This window comes from Lissotriton helveticus, chromosome 1_1 (assembly GCF_964261635.1).
Source record: "Lissotriton helveticus chromosome 1_1, aLisHel1.1, whole genome shotgun sequence".
Taxonomy (NCBI): Eukaryota; Metazoa; Chordata; class Amphibia; order Caudata; family Salamandridae; genus Lissotriton; species Lissotriton helveticus.
In genome coordinates this window covers 95,933,106-95,951,316 of record NC_136057.1, presented here as the reverse complement: position 1 = coordinate 95,951,316, position 18,211 = coordinate 95,933,106, and the positions used below count along the sequence as shown (strand labels likewise).

The following is an 18,211-nucleotide window of genomic DNA, read 5'->3' as shown; positions in this document are numbered from 1 at the left end:
TGGTCTTGGTAGCGAACTTAATTAAGAGAAAAGAATGAATAGTAGTAGCGCGACATACAACTAATACATCAGAGCATAAATGCAATATATTCAAGTTGAACAGAAAGATAAACAAGCATTGGCATTGCCAATAGGTCTCGCTTGTGGGACCTTATAAGTATTTAGTTTTGCAGCACAATATCCTTGGTGCAACAAGGATATTGTGCTGCAAAACTAAATACTTATAAGGTCCCACAAGCGAGACCTATTGGCAATGCCAATGCTTGTTGTGTTTTGTTTTAGTATTTGTATGCAAATTTTCTTTTTCCAGTTTTAACATACTGCTTAATGACACAATCCCACTACACAAACATTGAAAGTAATGAAACACAACAATCATAGTCATTCAATAGCTATACACTAATTAAATAAATATTCCTCAGAAGCAGACAAAGAAAAAAAAACAGCCGAGCATCCCTCGATGTCTGCGAAAGAGACACCTAGGGGGCGCCCACGCACAAAATGAAGACGCGTCTGTTAATGCATCCCAGGTGTGTTAAAAGTGCAACAGTTGTTTTTCTACCTTCGCGAAAATCTTAGAAAATGTGGGTCCTCGAAGATATCCCCTTTTCTAAATATGAATGAATTCTGTGAATTTTGCTACAGATTCGTTTGGCAAAAAGTAAACTTTTCAAGATACGTTATCGATATACTTGCCCTTGAGCACTGAAAAACTCTGTACAATATTGGCTTTGATTAGAACAACAATTGCCTTAAAGTGAACAGAAAACTTTGAGAAACACGAACATTGGGAACATTGCAAAACAAATGGAAGCAAATGGTGGGGGCCTGAAGGAGGAGGGGGTGCGAGGGATGAGGGAACACGGCCTGGGGGAAGCTGGCTGGGGAGGGGGAGGAGAAATCCAAGGAAGGCTGTGTGCCGGCCGGCCATCCAAGATTAATTAGGGGAGGAGAAGCCGAGAAGCCGCCGAGCGCACGCTGGGCGAAGCCCTTTGATGTGCTGTGCGGCAAATGCAATTAGGAGGGAGGGAGGCTGATGCGCGTTCGTGTTTGATCACGTGGTTCACGTGAACTTCAAGAAAACGCCAGCGGAAAGCCCTTAGTTTGACGAGGATTTTGGCTACTTGAATTCTCGCTCCGCTCGATGCGCTTGCGCGCATCGATAGGTCGCGACACCTAAAAATATATATATATATCACCAATGCGATTTAATTCAAAGCATTAGTGACAGTAAAGGCGATACTGTTGCTCAATATGATTCTCAGTGCAATATATTACAGCGCTCGGGGTGCAAAAGGGGAAGGTAGGATCGGGGTAGGTGTTGAGTGATAACGTGTAGGAACAGGGACAAGGAAAAGATAGTTGTGACATATGTACATCAATATTTCATTAGATAGACTTTTCCACCTTTGATAGGTCAAGAGTTCCCAATGGAACACATAACTGAGATGGACAAGTAATATTTCAAGCAAAGTCACTGGAGTCTGTGTTGTGTGGGTATTGTCGACGTTTCGACCCCTATAGGGCAGGACTGAGTGTGGCCCTAGTAGCGGGGTCTTCTTTAGGACTGAAAAGAGCACCTAGGAATTGATAAGAAATGGGTATCAAAGGAAGGAAAGGTGGTTGTATGTGCTACTAACGTAGGAAAGTGTTCTCTACCTACTATGTTAAAGATCGGCGAGTATCCTCCGGCGGTCAATCAGAAAAAGGGCCTATGTGGGCTCCTGTGGGGAACAAGGAAAAGGTCACATCTGCTGTAGTGGCCTCGGCTGATCGGGCTGTGTATACTAAACGCCCAAGTGTACTTACTCACGGGAGTAGAGATTGCAGCGCAGTGTGCTTGCAAATAACAGGGAATACATCCAATGATTCTGAAAAGGAAGAAGGAGGTATCTGTCAATGAGGCAGTAGTTAGAACTGGGACTGGAACCCAAGGAAACCGATTGTGTCACGCCAGTGTTACTGAGACATCCAGCTCAAAAAGCATCCAGCTCGTCAAGGAGAAAGCCGAGATGCGGGGGCCCTAGATATTGTTACCCGGGAATTCCTGAGGGAAAAAACGTAAATTGTGGTGGAATGAGGTGTAACTAGCAGCGTTTAAAATGGAAGACGTATTGATTTCAGGAATTAAAGGAGGCCGGTGACTTAAAAAGACGAGTGTAACTAGGCAAATGTGCCGGTGAATTCGCAAAGTGGCATGAGTGGGGCCGGTGACATGGTACTCCACGTGATGCCCGATATGTGGCTGAAACAAGGCAGCGTACTGTGGATGTACCATCGATAAAACAAACCAGCAGACAAGAGTGGAGCGATTGTGGTCCAAAACATCCGTGACTATAAGGATGAAATCTACTCGCAACTACAAGATGGGTTACAGACCTACACCCATGGACCCCACCAAAGAAGTAAGAAAACGCATCCAACGCATAACGACGGATGGCAAGGAGTCTGGGTTTCTGTCTGAACATGAGTTTAATTACCTTAACAATATCGAACCTCGCCTCCCCACAATCTACACGTTACCCAAGGTACACAAGAACCTCCAGAAGCCACCAGGCAGACCCATTATATCCGGATGCGGCCCAGTCCTGGAACCTGTGTGCAAGTACATGGATTTCTTCATGAAACCGCTGGCTGAAGCTACCAAAACGTATCTTCGGGATACTATGCAGGCCATAAACATAGTGGACGGATTGGAGTTAGACCCGGCGACACAATGGTTGGCCATCCTAGACATTGGGTCACTTTACACAAGTATACCTCAACAACAAGCTCTTGATGTGATGCGACAAACTCTGGACACAAGACCACAACCACCCAAAGTACCCACCGACTTCATAGTGGACCTATTGTAAGTCGCCATGATGCAAAATTTCTTTGTCTTTCAGAATAATTTCTACATCCAGACCAAAGGAGTGGCGATGGGGGTAGCCTTCGCACCGGACTTGGCCACCCTGTTTATGGACCACTTTGAGAATGAGAACATCTTGTCTAACTCTAAACCATACAAGGCAAATGTGACAAAATGGTATAGGTATATAGACGATATACTTCTAATCTGGTCGGGGATTGAAGAAGATCTCAACAAGTTCTTCGAATGGTTGAACACATGCTCTGTGGATATCAAGTTCACAATCCACAATGACAGGCACACCATAGACTTCCTTGATGTCACGATCAAAACATTGGAGAATCACCTATACACCACACTCTACAGGAAGCCAGCTGAAAGGAATTCTCTACTACGATACACCAGCCACCACAACCGCAGCCTGAGAGACAACCTTCCGTTTGGCCAGTTCCTCCAGATCAGGAGGAACTGTACCCTAAAGGATGACTTCTTCCGAGAATCAGACGACCTCATCAACCGGCTAATAAAGAGAGGATACCCCCAGCGACTGGTAAAAGGAGCCAGGAAAAGAGCGTGGTACCAGAACAGAGAAACTCTACTGACACCCAAAGAACAAAAATACGGCAATAACAGAATGATCTGTGTAACTACATACTGCACATGCAGTAATGAGTTTAAGAAAATAATCAACAGGCACTGGAAACTCATATCCGACGACCTGGACATACAGGAACCCCCTATGCATGCTTTTAAAAAAGCCAGGAATGTTCAAGACAATGTAGTCCACTCACTGCTTGATACACCACCGCAATAGACTATCCAAACAATGTGGAAACTACCACAGATTGTGGGCCATTTTAAGTGCACACACTGTAAGGCATGCAAAATGGCGCTGGAAATCAAGTCTTTCAACTATAAAAACCATACCATCCAACTCAAGACTCACACAAACTGCAATTCCAGTGACATTATCTATGCCATCCAATGCCCATGCAATCTACTGTATATAGGACAAACCAGACAAAAGGTTAAGACTCGAATATTGCAACACGGCAGCAGGATTCGCTGCGATACACCAGGAGCTCCAATGGTGGAACATTTCAAAGCACACGCACACCCACCCGAGTCGATGAATTGGGTAGTTTTAGAGAAGGTATCAGTGGGACCGAGGAGTGGAGACATTACACCTATCCTTAACGTCAGAGAGTGCAAGATTATGTGCCTTTTAGACACAGTTAACAATGGGTTAAATGAGTTGGATGCTACTAATGCTCAATTGGCGGGCCTGACCACTGAATAGTCAGTACTCATATCACTGTACTTTGCAAGTGATGGGTGTTATGAGAATCTGTACCCCCAGTCTAGACGTAACAAACCCTATGCCAACCTGAGTACATCGATTGTTACTGTATATCCTCTGATCTTTGGCCAGATATCTGCAATCATGTAGCCTGTTTCATCCTTACATTAATATGTGCCTGTACACAAGCTGTATCCGCGCGACATGCGCAGCACTGGCTGCACCTTGGACTTACCTAATGTGTGTAAACCAACCTCACACAATCTTTGTATAACTGCATGTAATATGCCTTTGCCACAAGTACCTGCTAGGCTGTATGTTTTGGATATAACCATGCATCACAGTCTAACTACCAATTATTGAAGTACTGATCTATAACACTAGGGAACCACACGTCCTTCCCATACTGACCTATTTTATACACGAGCCCTTAGATCCAGGCCCCCGCAACTTGTGAGCGAGTCCCTGATAAATTTGGACTTGTTGAAATGACGAGGAAGTTCACCACGTCCTATTTAACAGGGCACTTGTCAGATGCATTTCTGACTGGCTTAGAGCATCGTGCCGTTCAAGCCAGATAAGCAGATGCCCTTTCCGTCTACTAGGCTATGGTGCGCCCCTATATTCTGACGAAGATGCACGTTTTTAAGGCACTGTTTTGTAGCGATGTGACTCGTAGACTTTCACCTTTCACTGAGCCATCACTCTTCTCACTGTAAACAGGCCATGCACTCGGATTCACGCCCTATGATGTGGCTCATTCTCAGCTAGTCCCTGGATTGCCCAGTCTGAGACATGTACCAGGCATCAGATGGCGTAGCAACAGACCGGCATGAGACAGCTTAGTTAGACACCGGCATTGTTTTATGGAGCACAGCCTAGTTTCAGTCACATATCGGACATCACATGGAGTACCTCCTCATGCCACTTTGTGAATTCACCGACACATTTGCCTAGTTACACTCGTCTTTTTAAGTCACCGGCCTCCTTTAATTCCTGCAACCAATACGTCTTCCATTTTAAACACTGCTAGTTACACCTCATTCCGGCACAATTGACGTTTTTTTCCTCAGGAATTCACAGGTAACAATATCTAGGCCCCCCCGCATCTCGGCTTTCTCCATGACGAGCTGAATGCTTTTTGAGAAGGATATCTCAGTAACACAGGCTTGACACAATCGGTGTCCTTGGGTTCCAGTCCCAGTTCCAACTACTGCCTCATTGACAGATACCTCCTTCTTCCTTTTCAGAATCATTGGATTTATTCCCTGTTATTTGCAAGCACACTGCGCTGCAATCTCTACTCCCGTGAGTAAGTACACTTGGGCGTTTAGTATACACAGCCCGATCAGCCGAGGCCACTACAGCAGATGTGACATTTTCCTTGTTCCCCACAGAAGCCCACATAGGCCCTTCTTCTGATTGACCGACGGAGGATACTCGGCGATCTTTAACATATTAGGTAGAGAACACTTTCCTACGTTTGTAGCACATACAACCACCTTTCCTTCCTTTGATACCCATTTCTTATCAATTCCTAGGTGCTCTTTTCAGTCCTGAAGAAGACCCCGCCGCAAGGGCCACACTCAGTCCTGCCCTCTAGGGGTCGAAACGTCAACGATACCCACACAACACAGACTCCAGTGACATTGCTTGAAATATCCATCTGAGTTATGTGTTCCATTGGGAACTCTTGACCTATCAAAGGCGGAAAAGTCTATCTAATAAAAAATTGATGTACATATGTCACAACTACCTTTTCCTTGTCCCTGTTCCTACACGTTCTCACTCAACACCTACCTCGATCCTACCTTCCCCTTTTGCACTCAGAGCACTGTAATATATTGCACTGAGAATCATATTGAGCAACAGTATTGCCTTCACTGTCACTAATGCTTTGAATTAAATCGCATTGGTGATATATATATATATTTTTATCTTTCTGTTCAACTTGAATAAATTTCATTTATGCTCTGATGTATTAGATGTATGTCGTGCTACTACCATTCATTCTTTTCTCTTAATTAAGTTCGCTCACAAGACCACCCCCCCTTTTTTAGGTCTCGTCCTAGGAGATGACCTCTTGCAATCGCTCCGGGCTTTTGTGGAAACGGTTTCCACTGGGCCCTCATGCATGTGCAGCGCTTGCCTTGCGGGAGCGAGCAGCTGCTGGTCTCGTCCTACGCAGCGCACATGCACTGCATAGGCGATGACCTCTTGCAATCGCTCCGGGCTTTTGTGGAAACTCGTGCATGTTCTGCACGGTTTCCAAAGGACCCTCGTGCATGTGCAGCATTTGCCTTGCGGGAGCGAGCAGCTGCTCGCTCCCATAAGGTAAACACCGCACATGCACGCGTCTCTTTAACTTTCGCACATGCGTCTCTTTAACTTTCGCTCACGCGTCTCTTTAAATTGCCGGGCCTCGCTTCTTATCTGTCGTCATAGCCAAGAGGTAGAACGGAAATCTCGGCTTCCGTTCCCTCCAATTTTATGCTCTGCCTCCATCAAAACTAACTTCTCCGTGACAGCTCCGAATGTACCATTTCTTCCTTCGGTTTTCTTTGCAAAACACATTTTACCTCAGTATACAAAATAAATAGATTGTACTTTGCATCACTTCGTCCAGTAGCCATTTCTTTGTGTCTTGCACACCAGCACTTTGATCTTCCGTGATCAAAGCCCAGTGTGCACACAGACAGACACTTGTCTATAGGAATCTGATGGGCTGTGCCACAAAGTCAGTGGCTTCCTGACCCTACCCCCTCATCGGTAATTCATTTCAGAAGTTGCTGCTGGTGCCCCAGGGAAGTTCCAACCCGGCGCACAGCCGTAACCTTTCACAGCAAAGCAAGTATGCGTGAAAATAAATGGCTTTCAATAAATCATTCATGCTATTCACAAATGGTCGTTGCTGGTATCAGGCTTTGAGAGGCCAGAGGTGTCTTCTTCAGTCTCGCGAATCTCCTGTCTCAATTTGTGTTCATGGGCTTGGAAAGAGAGGTATCTTGGGGCCATTAACAAGCTGGTTTTTCTTGTCACCCCCGCTCTTGCCCGCTGTTGCACCTTCAGCAGAGGGTTGCTCTGGGGTTTGCGTTTTTCCGAGACATTGCGACACTCGGTTTCAGGTGCAGCCTGCACTTGTCTGTGCAGGCTGCCGCATAGACTCACAATAAGTATATTTCTTCCCAAAAATATTACCTGGCTCCAACACTGAAGGGAAACACGCTGTGTGACAGCCTGCTTTTATAAAATAAAAATATTAATTCAGTTACTGAGATAGTCAGTGGAAAATGCTTAGATTCCGGGCGTTTACACACACATATGAATAAAAGTGTGTTTATGTAGATATATCATATGTAAATGTGTGTGGATGTACACATAGAGGTAAGAATGTGCATATATACGCACGTAGTATGTATGTATGTGCAATGATGTGTGTTTGCACACATATATATCTTAAAGTGTAGATTTGGAAAATGTGCTTGAGGGATTCATTTATCTGGTTTCCTCCAAATTCATCTAAACCATTTTGTCTGGTGGTTTGAGAAAAGAGGCACACTCATTCAAAGAACAGGCGCTTCAATAATGGAGATCATAATTATTAAAACATTTTAGAAGGATGGAAGGCTGTGCATTTGGCAGATCTCCGTAGCAGGCACATAACCCGCTGAGCAGCCTCGCCACTTGGGCTGTTCTGAGGCCTGCAGCTCGCAAGGCCCCCGCCCCCTTCGCGTTGGACCGAGAACACAGCTGGAGATGTAAACATCTGTTTACTCCAAGCCTGGTTTCCGCTGTAGTGCTCACACATCTGCTCGCGCCTTGTGCGCCCTGCCTGTTGTGTCTCGTGCCTCCACCAGCCTCAGCTTGCATGTATGTGCCCTCTCTCATAGAAACAGTCGATCAGTGAGATTTGCAGTTAACCAAAAGGTGCAATCAATATCAATCTTTTATAAATAGGGAATCAAACAGGAAACAATAAGAGAGCAATAGATTTGGAAAACGTGCTTGAGGGGTTCATTTAGCTGGTTTCCTCCAAATTCATCTCAACCATTTTGTCTGGTGGTTTGAGAAAAGAGGCACACTCATTTAAAAGAACAGGTGCTTCAATAATGGAGATCATAATTATTATTATTTTTTTACAAGGATGGAAGTTTGCGCATTTGGCAGATTTCCGTAGCAGGCACATAACCCGCTGAGCAGGCTCGCCACCAGAGCTGTTCTGAGGCCAGCAGCTCTCAACGCCCACCCCCTTCGTCTCCCCCTCCCCTAGCATTGGACCGAGAACAGAGCTGGAGATGGTTATATGGATGTCGGGCATCATCAGAGCAAAGACAGGCTGCCACCCTACTTCACAGCTGGCTGACAGGAGTGCACGTCACTAAACAAATCTCAGGCGTCTTGCAGAGGGGCTGTGGTCTATGGCTGTGGAAATAGCAGAGCCAACTGTATTTATTCTGGGTTGCCCCGCTAGTCCACACCGTGGTCCTAAATAAGGCACCTTTCCTCTGCCAAAAACAGGACGTACTTTACAAAGAAACTGCAAAACATTCACAGAAAGGCGGGGTACGACGGCTAGTGTTGGGCCACTGTGCACCAGAACTGGCCCATCTGTAAACCACGTTGCTCCTGTTTGCCAGACAACATCACTAATATCAACACTCATGGCTACCTATCCCACATACACATACTTTAAATACAAGGGAACGTGTCGTCTTGGTTTTTGAATAAACACGCCATGTTTGGTCCCTGACATTGGCACTGAAATAGTTACAGGGTCCTGGCTGCCTCGACAAGGTTCGTTCAGAACTGGACATTAACCAAACACAAAAGAAAGCTTCCTTCAGTGGTGGAGAGAACGGATTTTTTGTGTCATATTTTTACAAGAACACCTGCCACCCGTAACATTCTGGCGCCAAGGCCGCAGAGCCTCAGGAGAGAGCCTTTGATGAGGCACAGGGGCATTTGTAGAATAGATGAACTTGGATGTGACGGTAATGGGTAAATATTTGGAGACTGGGCACTTGCCGCCATTAGAAATCCACTGGCAAAATGAAGTGGTTTGTTAACCAGGGTGTTTTATTTTATCGATGTGCACTCTGTCGTCAGTCACTCACATTAAAGACATATCTTAGACATGATAAATGTATGTGGTCATTGAAAAGGTACATACCGTACATGCAGACTACTTTGGGAATCTTTAGAAGGACAAACTGTCACCTTGTTAATAAGGACATCGTTCTAACTTCTTCACTCCTCATTCATGCATTCTTCCAGTTTAAGGGACTCTTAGCATCTGGTTCCTCTTGTTACCTTTTACTCCGTGGTATTAGTACATGCTTTGTTTTTTGTAACATTTGTCAAGGCAACAGCTTCAAAATGGGGGCACACAGAATGCGATAGTGCTGTGGACTTGAATCAAGTCTCTTGTCTTTCTGTCTGTGCGTTAAAAAGTCTCGGAATGTGTCTAAATGTTTTCTGATGCAAGCATGTATTCCTAAATCAGACTGCTTGACCCAGAGTGTAGTAATTGTACAGCTCTTCAATGACTGGTGGCACAGCATCTAGGATAATGTACTGCATGGCTAAACACATAAGGTCCCAAAGGCGAGACCTATTGGCTATGCCAATGCTTGTTTTGTACTGTATTTGTTGACCCAGGTCAGGTAGTATAGATGGGCTGCCCCTTTTATACTCAACACAAAGGCTTTGCAGCAGATAATGCTATAAGCTAACCTATGCCGCTCGAAACTATTGCAATTACTAAAGCTTTACCTAGATTGAGTTATGAAAACAGGGGCAAAGGGGCACGGGGCAACAGGGGAGACTTAACGTTCAGCTGCCTGGTGGACATGCTTTTGACACAGGGGTAGAGGTGGGCAAGTCAACAAACTAACAGCGAGAGCCGAGCAAAGAGTGTGCACAGATTTCTCACAGAGCGCTAAGATGCAGTGCAATGTGAACAAATTTTTCACAGTGCAGTAAGATGCAGTGCAGTGGCAAAAATTCCTCAGTACAGTAAGATGCATTGTAGTGACACAAATTCCTTATAGTGCTGCAAAGTGCAGTGTGCACAGATCTGTCACAGTCCATTAGGATGCAGTGCAGCGTGCACAGATTTCTCATAGTGCATTGAAATGAAGTGCAGTGTGCACATATTTTTCACAGTGCATTAAGATGCAATGCAGTGCACAGATCCTCTCTTTAAAACAAATGATGACCACAAACACCACCATGGCCGGACGGAAAGGCCCCCAGAGGTCCCCGGATAAAAGAGCCTGGCTCCTGAAGGAGATTTCCTCCAGGATTATTCAGTCTATTTCTACAAACACAGCACAAGTAGCTGACAATCTCCTACCTGAGCAGAAATCTGTGAAAACGTTTCCAGGCTCTCTCCTCCTCCTATGGCTGGGGTGGGGCAGGTGCAGATTTGGGGTCTGGGAGAGGTGGTGGGGGGGCTGTGAGGGTCTGAAGATGAAGATAACTGAACAGAGAGACAGGGCGTCCTTCCTCCTCTACAGCAGGCTGGACACAGAGGGAGAGGCAGGAAATGATGTGAACATCTGCTGCTTGTACTGTCTCTGCCACCGCTGACCTGGAACAGGAAACACTTCTCCCTTTAATTTAATGTGTTCAGTGGATACATCTCAGCAGGCGAGGTGCGCCCTCTGCTGGCCACTTAAAGGACCATCTTATCCAGCCGAGTGAATATACACAAACAAGCATTTTGTGGCAGGAAATGCCTGGGTTTTTAGATGTCTCAGACAGTATTTACAGCTTCACTTCACATGAACATCTTCAAAACACTGATGCAGAGGACTAAAGAGTATTTACAGAAAGTTGTTAACTGGAAGTGACAGTTTATATTTGATTAAATATATAAGAATATGTGTTAGTGGTGCAATTAACCTGGACAGCGTATTATTTTTTCATGTAATTTTTTTAACGCTTTATGTATTGGGTTTTTAAGATGCACATCATGGTACATAGCAAAGTAAATAGAGAAAAATACCATGCAATTTCATGCACCAGACCAAATACAGTTTGGCATAAGTCATATGTCAAAACGAAAATTAAATGAACAGATTTTTCTAATCTTCCTGTGTTTTGGGGTTATTCCTTATCATAGCTGCCAAGGTTTCAGATTGCTATGAGTGACAATTCAATGATTATGAGTGACACTTTCTGGCCAGCATAATTAAGCGAAGAAGAAGAGGAAAGCATATATATATCTATATATATTCACTGAAAAAACATAGGTTTCAGGCCTTATATAGTTAGGAATAAGCATTTAAAAAACCTTTAAAATTCACTCAAAAAACTATAGGTTTTAGGGGTGTTATAGTTAGCTAGACATTTCTCTCATACAAAACCATTGAAATTGCTCCTATATAGTTAGTTGTACTAACTATATTTTGCGCACCCGCAATCCACTGCTGATGATGTCACATATTACATCATTCATGACATGGTCAGTGACATCACTGATGACTTCTCAAATGACATCACTGATGACATCATCCAGTGAATGTGGTTTGCTTCGTTATTTAAATATGCATTATATACATAGCAATTTGCATTGAAGAATGAGTGGATATATAAAAATAAATATTTGGATGGAGGATTTAGTAGCAGTGTAATTGACTGTTTACTTGACCAATTTATAGTGTCTCACTAAATATAGTGGATAGTGACTAAACTGTTTAAATATCTGTATCACTTTGTCAGTTGTTGTGTAAACTGGTTCTCCAGTTCAGTTGGTTACTAGCTATGTGAAAGTCTGTATTAGTTATTGATTAGTTAACTGAGTATTTGTATGGGAGAGTGAATGTGTGTGTGGTTCGGTGGGGGGGGGGGGGGGGTGTGACTGCCCAAAGATGTGTGAATAATTGACTCACTAGATATCTGAAGTTAAAACTACATGTTCTAACAGTTGTTTGGGTGAGTGAATATCTTTATGGGTGTGGTGATGAGCCAATATATTTCTCAATGGTACATGTCCAACAAACTAGAAAAATAAAAGGCAGTGTATGTGTCAGTTGTTGTACATTAATAAGTATACATAAGACTCAATGATTGTGTGAGTGACTGTATGGATAACTTTATACTTGTAATAATGATTTTATAATTCACTAAGTATGACTTACTATCTAAATGAATAGATGAAGTTGTGTTTGTATAAGTGTGTAGCTAAGTCAATATGTAAGTATGATCCATTGTTTGCATAAGTGAGTAGGATGACTTCATATGTGAATAGGATGTGTGCTGGTGTGTAATGTCGAATTAGGTGTATAAGTATTTTTGATACTTTTTAGATACTTGTATTGCTGTAACAATGGATTCAAATATGATACTCTGTATTTTACAAAGAGTGATGAAAGATTTTATGAGTGTATGAAAAGGTGTATGTGATTGTCACGTGGATGATGTCATCAGTGATGTCATTTGAGATGTCATCAGTGATGTCACTGACCATGTCATGAATGATGTAATATGTGACATCATCAGCAGTGGATTGCGGGTGCGCGAAATATAGTTAGTACAACTAACTATATAGGAGCAATTTCAATGGTTTTGTATGAGTGAAATGTCCAGCTAACTATAACACCCCTAAAACTTATAGTTTTTTGAGTGAATGTTAAAGGTTTATTAAATGCTAATTCCTAACCATATAAGGCCTGAAACCTATGGTTTTTTTCAGTGAATTCCAAAGGTTTTTTGAATGCTAATTCCTAACTATATAAGGCCTGAAACCTATGGTTTTTTCAGTGAATTTGCAAGGTTTTTTAAATGCTAATTCCTAACTATATAAGGCCTGAAACCTATGTTTTTTTCAGTGAATTTCAAAGGTTTTTTTAATGCTAATTCCTAACTATATAAGACCTGAAAGCCCACCAGGAATCTCCAGTATGCGCCATGGGACTGCATTGCAGAGAGGTATAATGAAGCCACGCCCCTTTTTACACCTCTCTGCAACGCAGCCCCTGTGCATGTTTGAAGAGGGGGGAACTAATTCCCCTTGCATACTGGGGGCCCCTGGGGGCCAACTAGCCCACCTTGAACCTCCAGTATGCGCCAGGGGGCTGCATTGCAGAGGTGTAATGAGGCTATGCCCCTTGTTACACCTCTCTGCATCGCAGCCCCCTGGCGTATTTGCAGAGGGTGAACTAATTCCCCTTGCATACTGGGGGTCCCTGGGGGCCAACTAGCCCACCTGGAACCTCCAGTATGCGCCAGGGGGCTGCATTGGACGGAGGTGTAATGAGGCTATGCCTCTTTTTACACCTCTCTGCAACACAGGCCACTGGTGCGTTTGCAGAGGGGGGACTAATTCCCCTTGCATACTGGGGGTCCCTGGGTCATATCTGCCCAAACGCCGAAATTCCGAACGATTGAAAATGACTTTTCTTGAGAAACATTTGGATTTAGATTATCATGTCCTATACTTTGGAATTTTTGAAAGACTGACTTTGAGGATGCTATAAATTACTCAAGTCTGCCCGAATTGTGTGGGTAAAATTGATACCTAGTCACTTTGAATAAGAATGTACTTACGTCTCGTCTAACGTTTGGAAGAAATATCTAGTTATATGACAACAGGATACCGACATAACTTGAAGGAAATAAGAACGCCCTGAAGAGTTCTGTTGTACAGAACGAAACGCGTCGGCTGGCTGTGGTACATAAACTTAAGGAAAATAAAAGCATTTGAATATACACCAAGATTCAGCGCTTCAATAAGGACTCTAAGTGATATGATTTGATTGGACTTATTGTGCAAGTGGTGCTGTGCCACACTTTGGAATATTCTCCACTACTCTCTATTACTTACTCTCTACTACTCCACTACTCTCTAATACTCACTCTCTACTACTCATTCTCTACTACTCTACTACTCTCTACTACTCTCTCTCTACTACTCACTCCCTACTACTCACTATCTACTACTCTCTACTACTCACTCTCTACTACTCACTCTCTACTCCTCTCTCTCTACTACTAACTATCTACTCACTCTCTACTACTCTCTCTCTACTACTCACTCTCCACTACTCACTCTCTACTACTCTCTACTACTCACTCTCTACTACTCTCTCTACTACTCTTTCTCTACTACTCTCTACTACTCACTCTACTACTCACTCTTTACTACTCTCTACTATTCTCTCTCTCTGCTATTCACTCTCTACTACTCTCTACGACTCACTCTTTATTACTCTCTACTACTCACTCTCTACTGCTCTCTACTACTCACTCTACTACTTACTCTCTACTACTCACTCTCTACTACTCACTCTCTACTACTCACTCTACTATTCTCTCTACTACTCTTTACTACTCACTCTCTGCTACTCTCTCTACTGCTCTCTACTAATCTCTACTAATCACACTCTACTCTTTTACTCACTCTCTTCTCTCTACCTCTCTCTACTTCTTTCTCTACTAGTCTCTACCTCTCTACCTCTACCTCTACACCTCTACCTCTCTCTACACGCACACATATACACATATATATATGCATATATATGCATATGCATTTATGTATGTGTATATATATATATATGCCTACTAACAGAATTTATTCTTATTTTTAAGACTGTTAAAATTGTACAGTGAGTTTAGTGTTTTTGCATTTAGCATTTGTAGGAAGGTGGCTACCTGACTATGGTTACCCCGGATTTTTTGCCTGTGTTTAGCTGGTTTTTTGACTTAGTTGACCTGGTTCCCTGCTAATCAGGGCCCCAGGCCATCTGCTCTCTCTGTAAAATGGATTCCATGTACCCTAGGTACATACCACAATTGGAAATGGACTCCTTGTCAGCCCCTGTATAATGCACTATAGGTGCCCAGGGCATAGGGGCCACCAAGGCCTACCAGGGGCTGCAGCATATCTTTTGCCACCCCTGGCTGGTTCTTAAATTGACACAACTGGCTGTTCACTCAGCTGGGGTAAGGTGGTGTAATCACCCCTTGCTTAGATATAGTATACCTATATCTAAACCTATATCTGGACACATGTAAACCTGTGAGCCACTCCTATGGAAGGCCTCATCAATCCTGGAGGCAGAGTGCGTGGTTTTATGTGAGATGGAGCTCTAGCATGAGCTGAGCCTGTCTGCAGCTGTCGGGAACAACTCCCTAAGCTGTTTCAGGATAATGCCATACCATATACTCTTAAGTGCCTTATAATCCTCGCGGTTAAATAGCAACTTTGGTTTGGCTTTATCAAAACATGTCGTGTAAGGTGTCATACGATTTGGAATACTATCCCCTCGCCAGTTCTGGCGACGGGGATAGCATTCCACCCCTCTAGAGGGGTAGGACATGTTGCTTTACTTAAATGCGGTTAATTTCTCCAAAGACCTTAGATCCACAAAATGGATGCCTCTGCCACAGACAACAGTCTGGACCCCTGCAGCTGACCGAAACTCAGCCAAATGGGGCCTGGACAAAGGGTTTCCTGTCACAGGAGGGTGTCACTGCCCTCCAGACAGGAGATAGTGGATTGTAGCAGGGAGGTTTGAAAGAAACCAGACACTGCTTGGGGCGCACAAGGCTGCCCCTTGCATAATCCGGCCAAACCGGTTCTGGGGCACTCCAGCTCTCGTGCCAGGGCGGCCTGGATCAAAGGAAGGGGGTGTATCCACCCACTTCCTGGGTCCCACCCATAGGGGGGGACCTAGCAGGTAATCACGCCCCCCAGATTCGAATAAGAGTGGGAGCAGTGCCAATGCACATCAGATTTCCTGGAAGAAACATTAGAAACGAAACTCTGGACCCTTGGACCTCCATCTCAACGTGGAAGCCCGAAGAATCTCCCTTGTGGTCAAGGAGTGACCACCCTGCAGCAGCAGGCACCATCCAGCCCTTGACGTCTACTTGGTTGCAGTTCCCGCCGGAACTCGAGCGACTAAGATCGACGAGATCAAGCTTGCCTGCCTTCCAACAGCCCGATCCACAGTCCCTGCAGAGCTGAGACCCGTGGAGGCGACCGGAAGCGTGGGGCACGCCATCTTGAATTGACCACGAGACGCTGACCGTGCAGCCCACGAGTGACCCTCGAAGCTGTGCACCGGGGTTTGAGAAGCCCCCACCCTGAGCTACTCTTGAGCCAGAGTTCAGCCCTCCACACTCGACGAGTGCTGCGTGGGGCCCTTCTTCTCCATTTGGATCAACGCGTTGGCCCGGTCACTTGCCAGCCGGCTAGTGGTCCCTGTGCCGACGAAACTACAAAGAAGACTCGTGAATCTGGTTGCTCCAGATCCACACCAGCTCCCCTGAAAAGGAGCCCCCACTCTGACCTTCCTGGTTCGAGTGAGAAGCAATCTCCCGGTTCCGCGTGGATTGCTCTTGCCAAGTGTTGTTTGCTCCAAACTTGAAGCCGACAGCGCCGACGGTGAGAGCCTGCGTGGGACAGATCGTGACCTGCTCCTGGACGTCGCAGATGCCCCAGAGCCCACGTGACAGCGGAGAGAAGCTCCTCGACGACCACCTGATTGCGCCCGACATTGCCTGGTTCCGTCCTGGTTCTACCCTGGTCACTGCTGAGTGACCCAGACTCTGTCCCCTCTGCTTTCAGGTACCCTTCGACTTGAGTCCACCCTTGGACTCCACCGGACACTTCATCTTCAACCCGCCTGCAGCCCTTTCAGCTTCAAGCACCAAGAGCCTGCGTGTCAAAACCCGACGCCACTTCGACCCTGTGCACCCACTTCCTGTGGGTGAGGTAACTTTGCTCCGCCGGTGTTCCCACACTGGTGCACATCTCTAGGGTCTGTGTCTTAAGTTTTGTCCATCTAGGTTCAGCGGAAGTGTCCTTAAACTCTAACTTTACACTTTTTACGCACCATTGGTTAACATTGGTGCATGCGTGCGCTTTCCGCACTGCTCCCGAATCCCGAGGGCCATTCCCGACTTCAGCATTGCTTGTCCTGACTGCTCCCAGCGATTCCCTAGGCCCTAGGCCTAACCACTGCTCGAGTGGCATCTCTTATACCACTTGTTTAGTATATGGTTTGAGTGGCCCCCTGCCCTCATCCATAATTGTGCAACTTTGTATGTTTAAACAGTGCTTTTGATTTAACGCTTGTGCCCCTTTATTCATAAAGAATACTGGGGATTGTTTTTAGTAATAAATACATATATTTTTATAATATATACTTGTGTGGTGTCCTTTCATTTGATATTACAGGATTGTATGTGGTAAAACAGCTCGCTTAACACGACCTCTTAAGTTAAGCCTTTAGGCTGCTTAGTCCATGCTACCCCTAGGATAGCTTGTCTAATAAGGTTGACTTACAACCAGACACCATAAGGGATTGTTTGGTCTGATAATAGGTGGTTCCAGAATTGGAAACATCACCTATCAGGCCAACTTCTCACAGCATTTATTTGCACTGTACATTGCATGTGGATGAAGTATTTTCTTCACTGAATGATATTACCTTTATGTCTATTTATTTGTGGGAGGAGTCTCGTTTTTTCACCAGTATTTAACCACCTATGTCTCTGGGTCTTGTCATGTGATCAAGTCCGGGTTTCCCGGACGAAACGCGTCATGCCGCCATCCCCATTGATGGAATAAAGCACTATATTTCTTTGTGAAACCTTGGTTTGTGGTCTGTACCTGGCTGTGTCCGTTGCTGTTGCTGTTCGGCGCTTCAGGATTGTGGATTTCTATTCATTTGGCGAATTGGCCGAATTCGTCTCTTACAGACCCTCTCGTCTACTTTACTGTGGCTGGTTTGCAGTTTTGGCCGCCCTCGCCTTTGGCGATCGTTTCTACCCGGAAGGAGTACAGCGTTGCCAGCCCCCCACGACCCGGAAGTCTACGGAAGTGCTTCACGCTGCGGCTCGCCGATGGTTTGCTGGTTTCCGTGAGGAATCGTTTGGCTCGGAGGACCCGAATCTTTCCTCGCTGGCAGTGAATCAAGGTGAGCCCTTAACGTTTGAGGCTACCGCTGGGAGACTCGTGGGTTTGTGACGAGATACGAGGATATCAGTGTTCATTCTTTTTACAAACGTGGTGAACATTACACGTGCAAAAGAATCTTTGAACTTGT

General features: G+C 44.9%; 1 protein-coding gene across 1 annotated transcript in view; it reads right to left on the bottom strand.

Annotated features, from left to right (window-relative positions):
* The window catches only part of LOC144758972 (uncharacterized), a 131,702-nt gene extending 121,005 nt beyond the window's left edge, over positions 1–10,697 (bottom strand). Inside the window, exon 1 of the mRNA XM_078646460.1 lies at positions 10,507–10,697. The gene's annotated coding sequence lies outside the window, so the exon portion shown is untranslated. The remainder of the gene's footprint in view (positions 1–10,506) is intronic.
* Between the last annotated feature and the right edge of the window lie 7,514 nt (positions 10,698–18,211).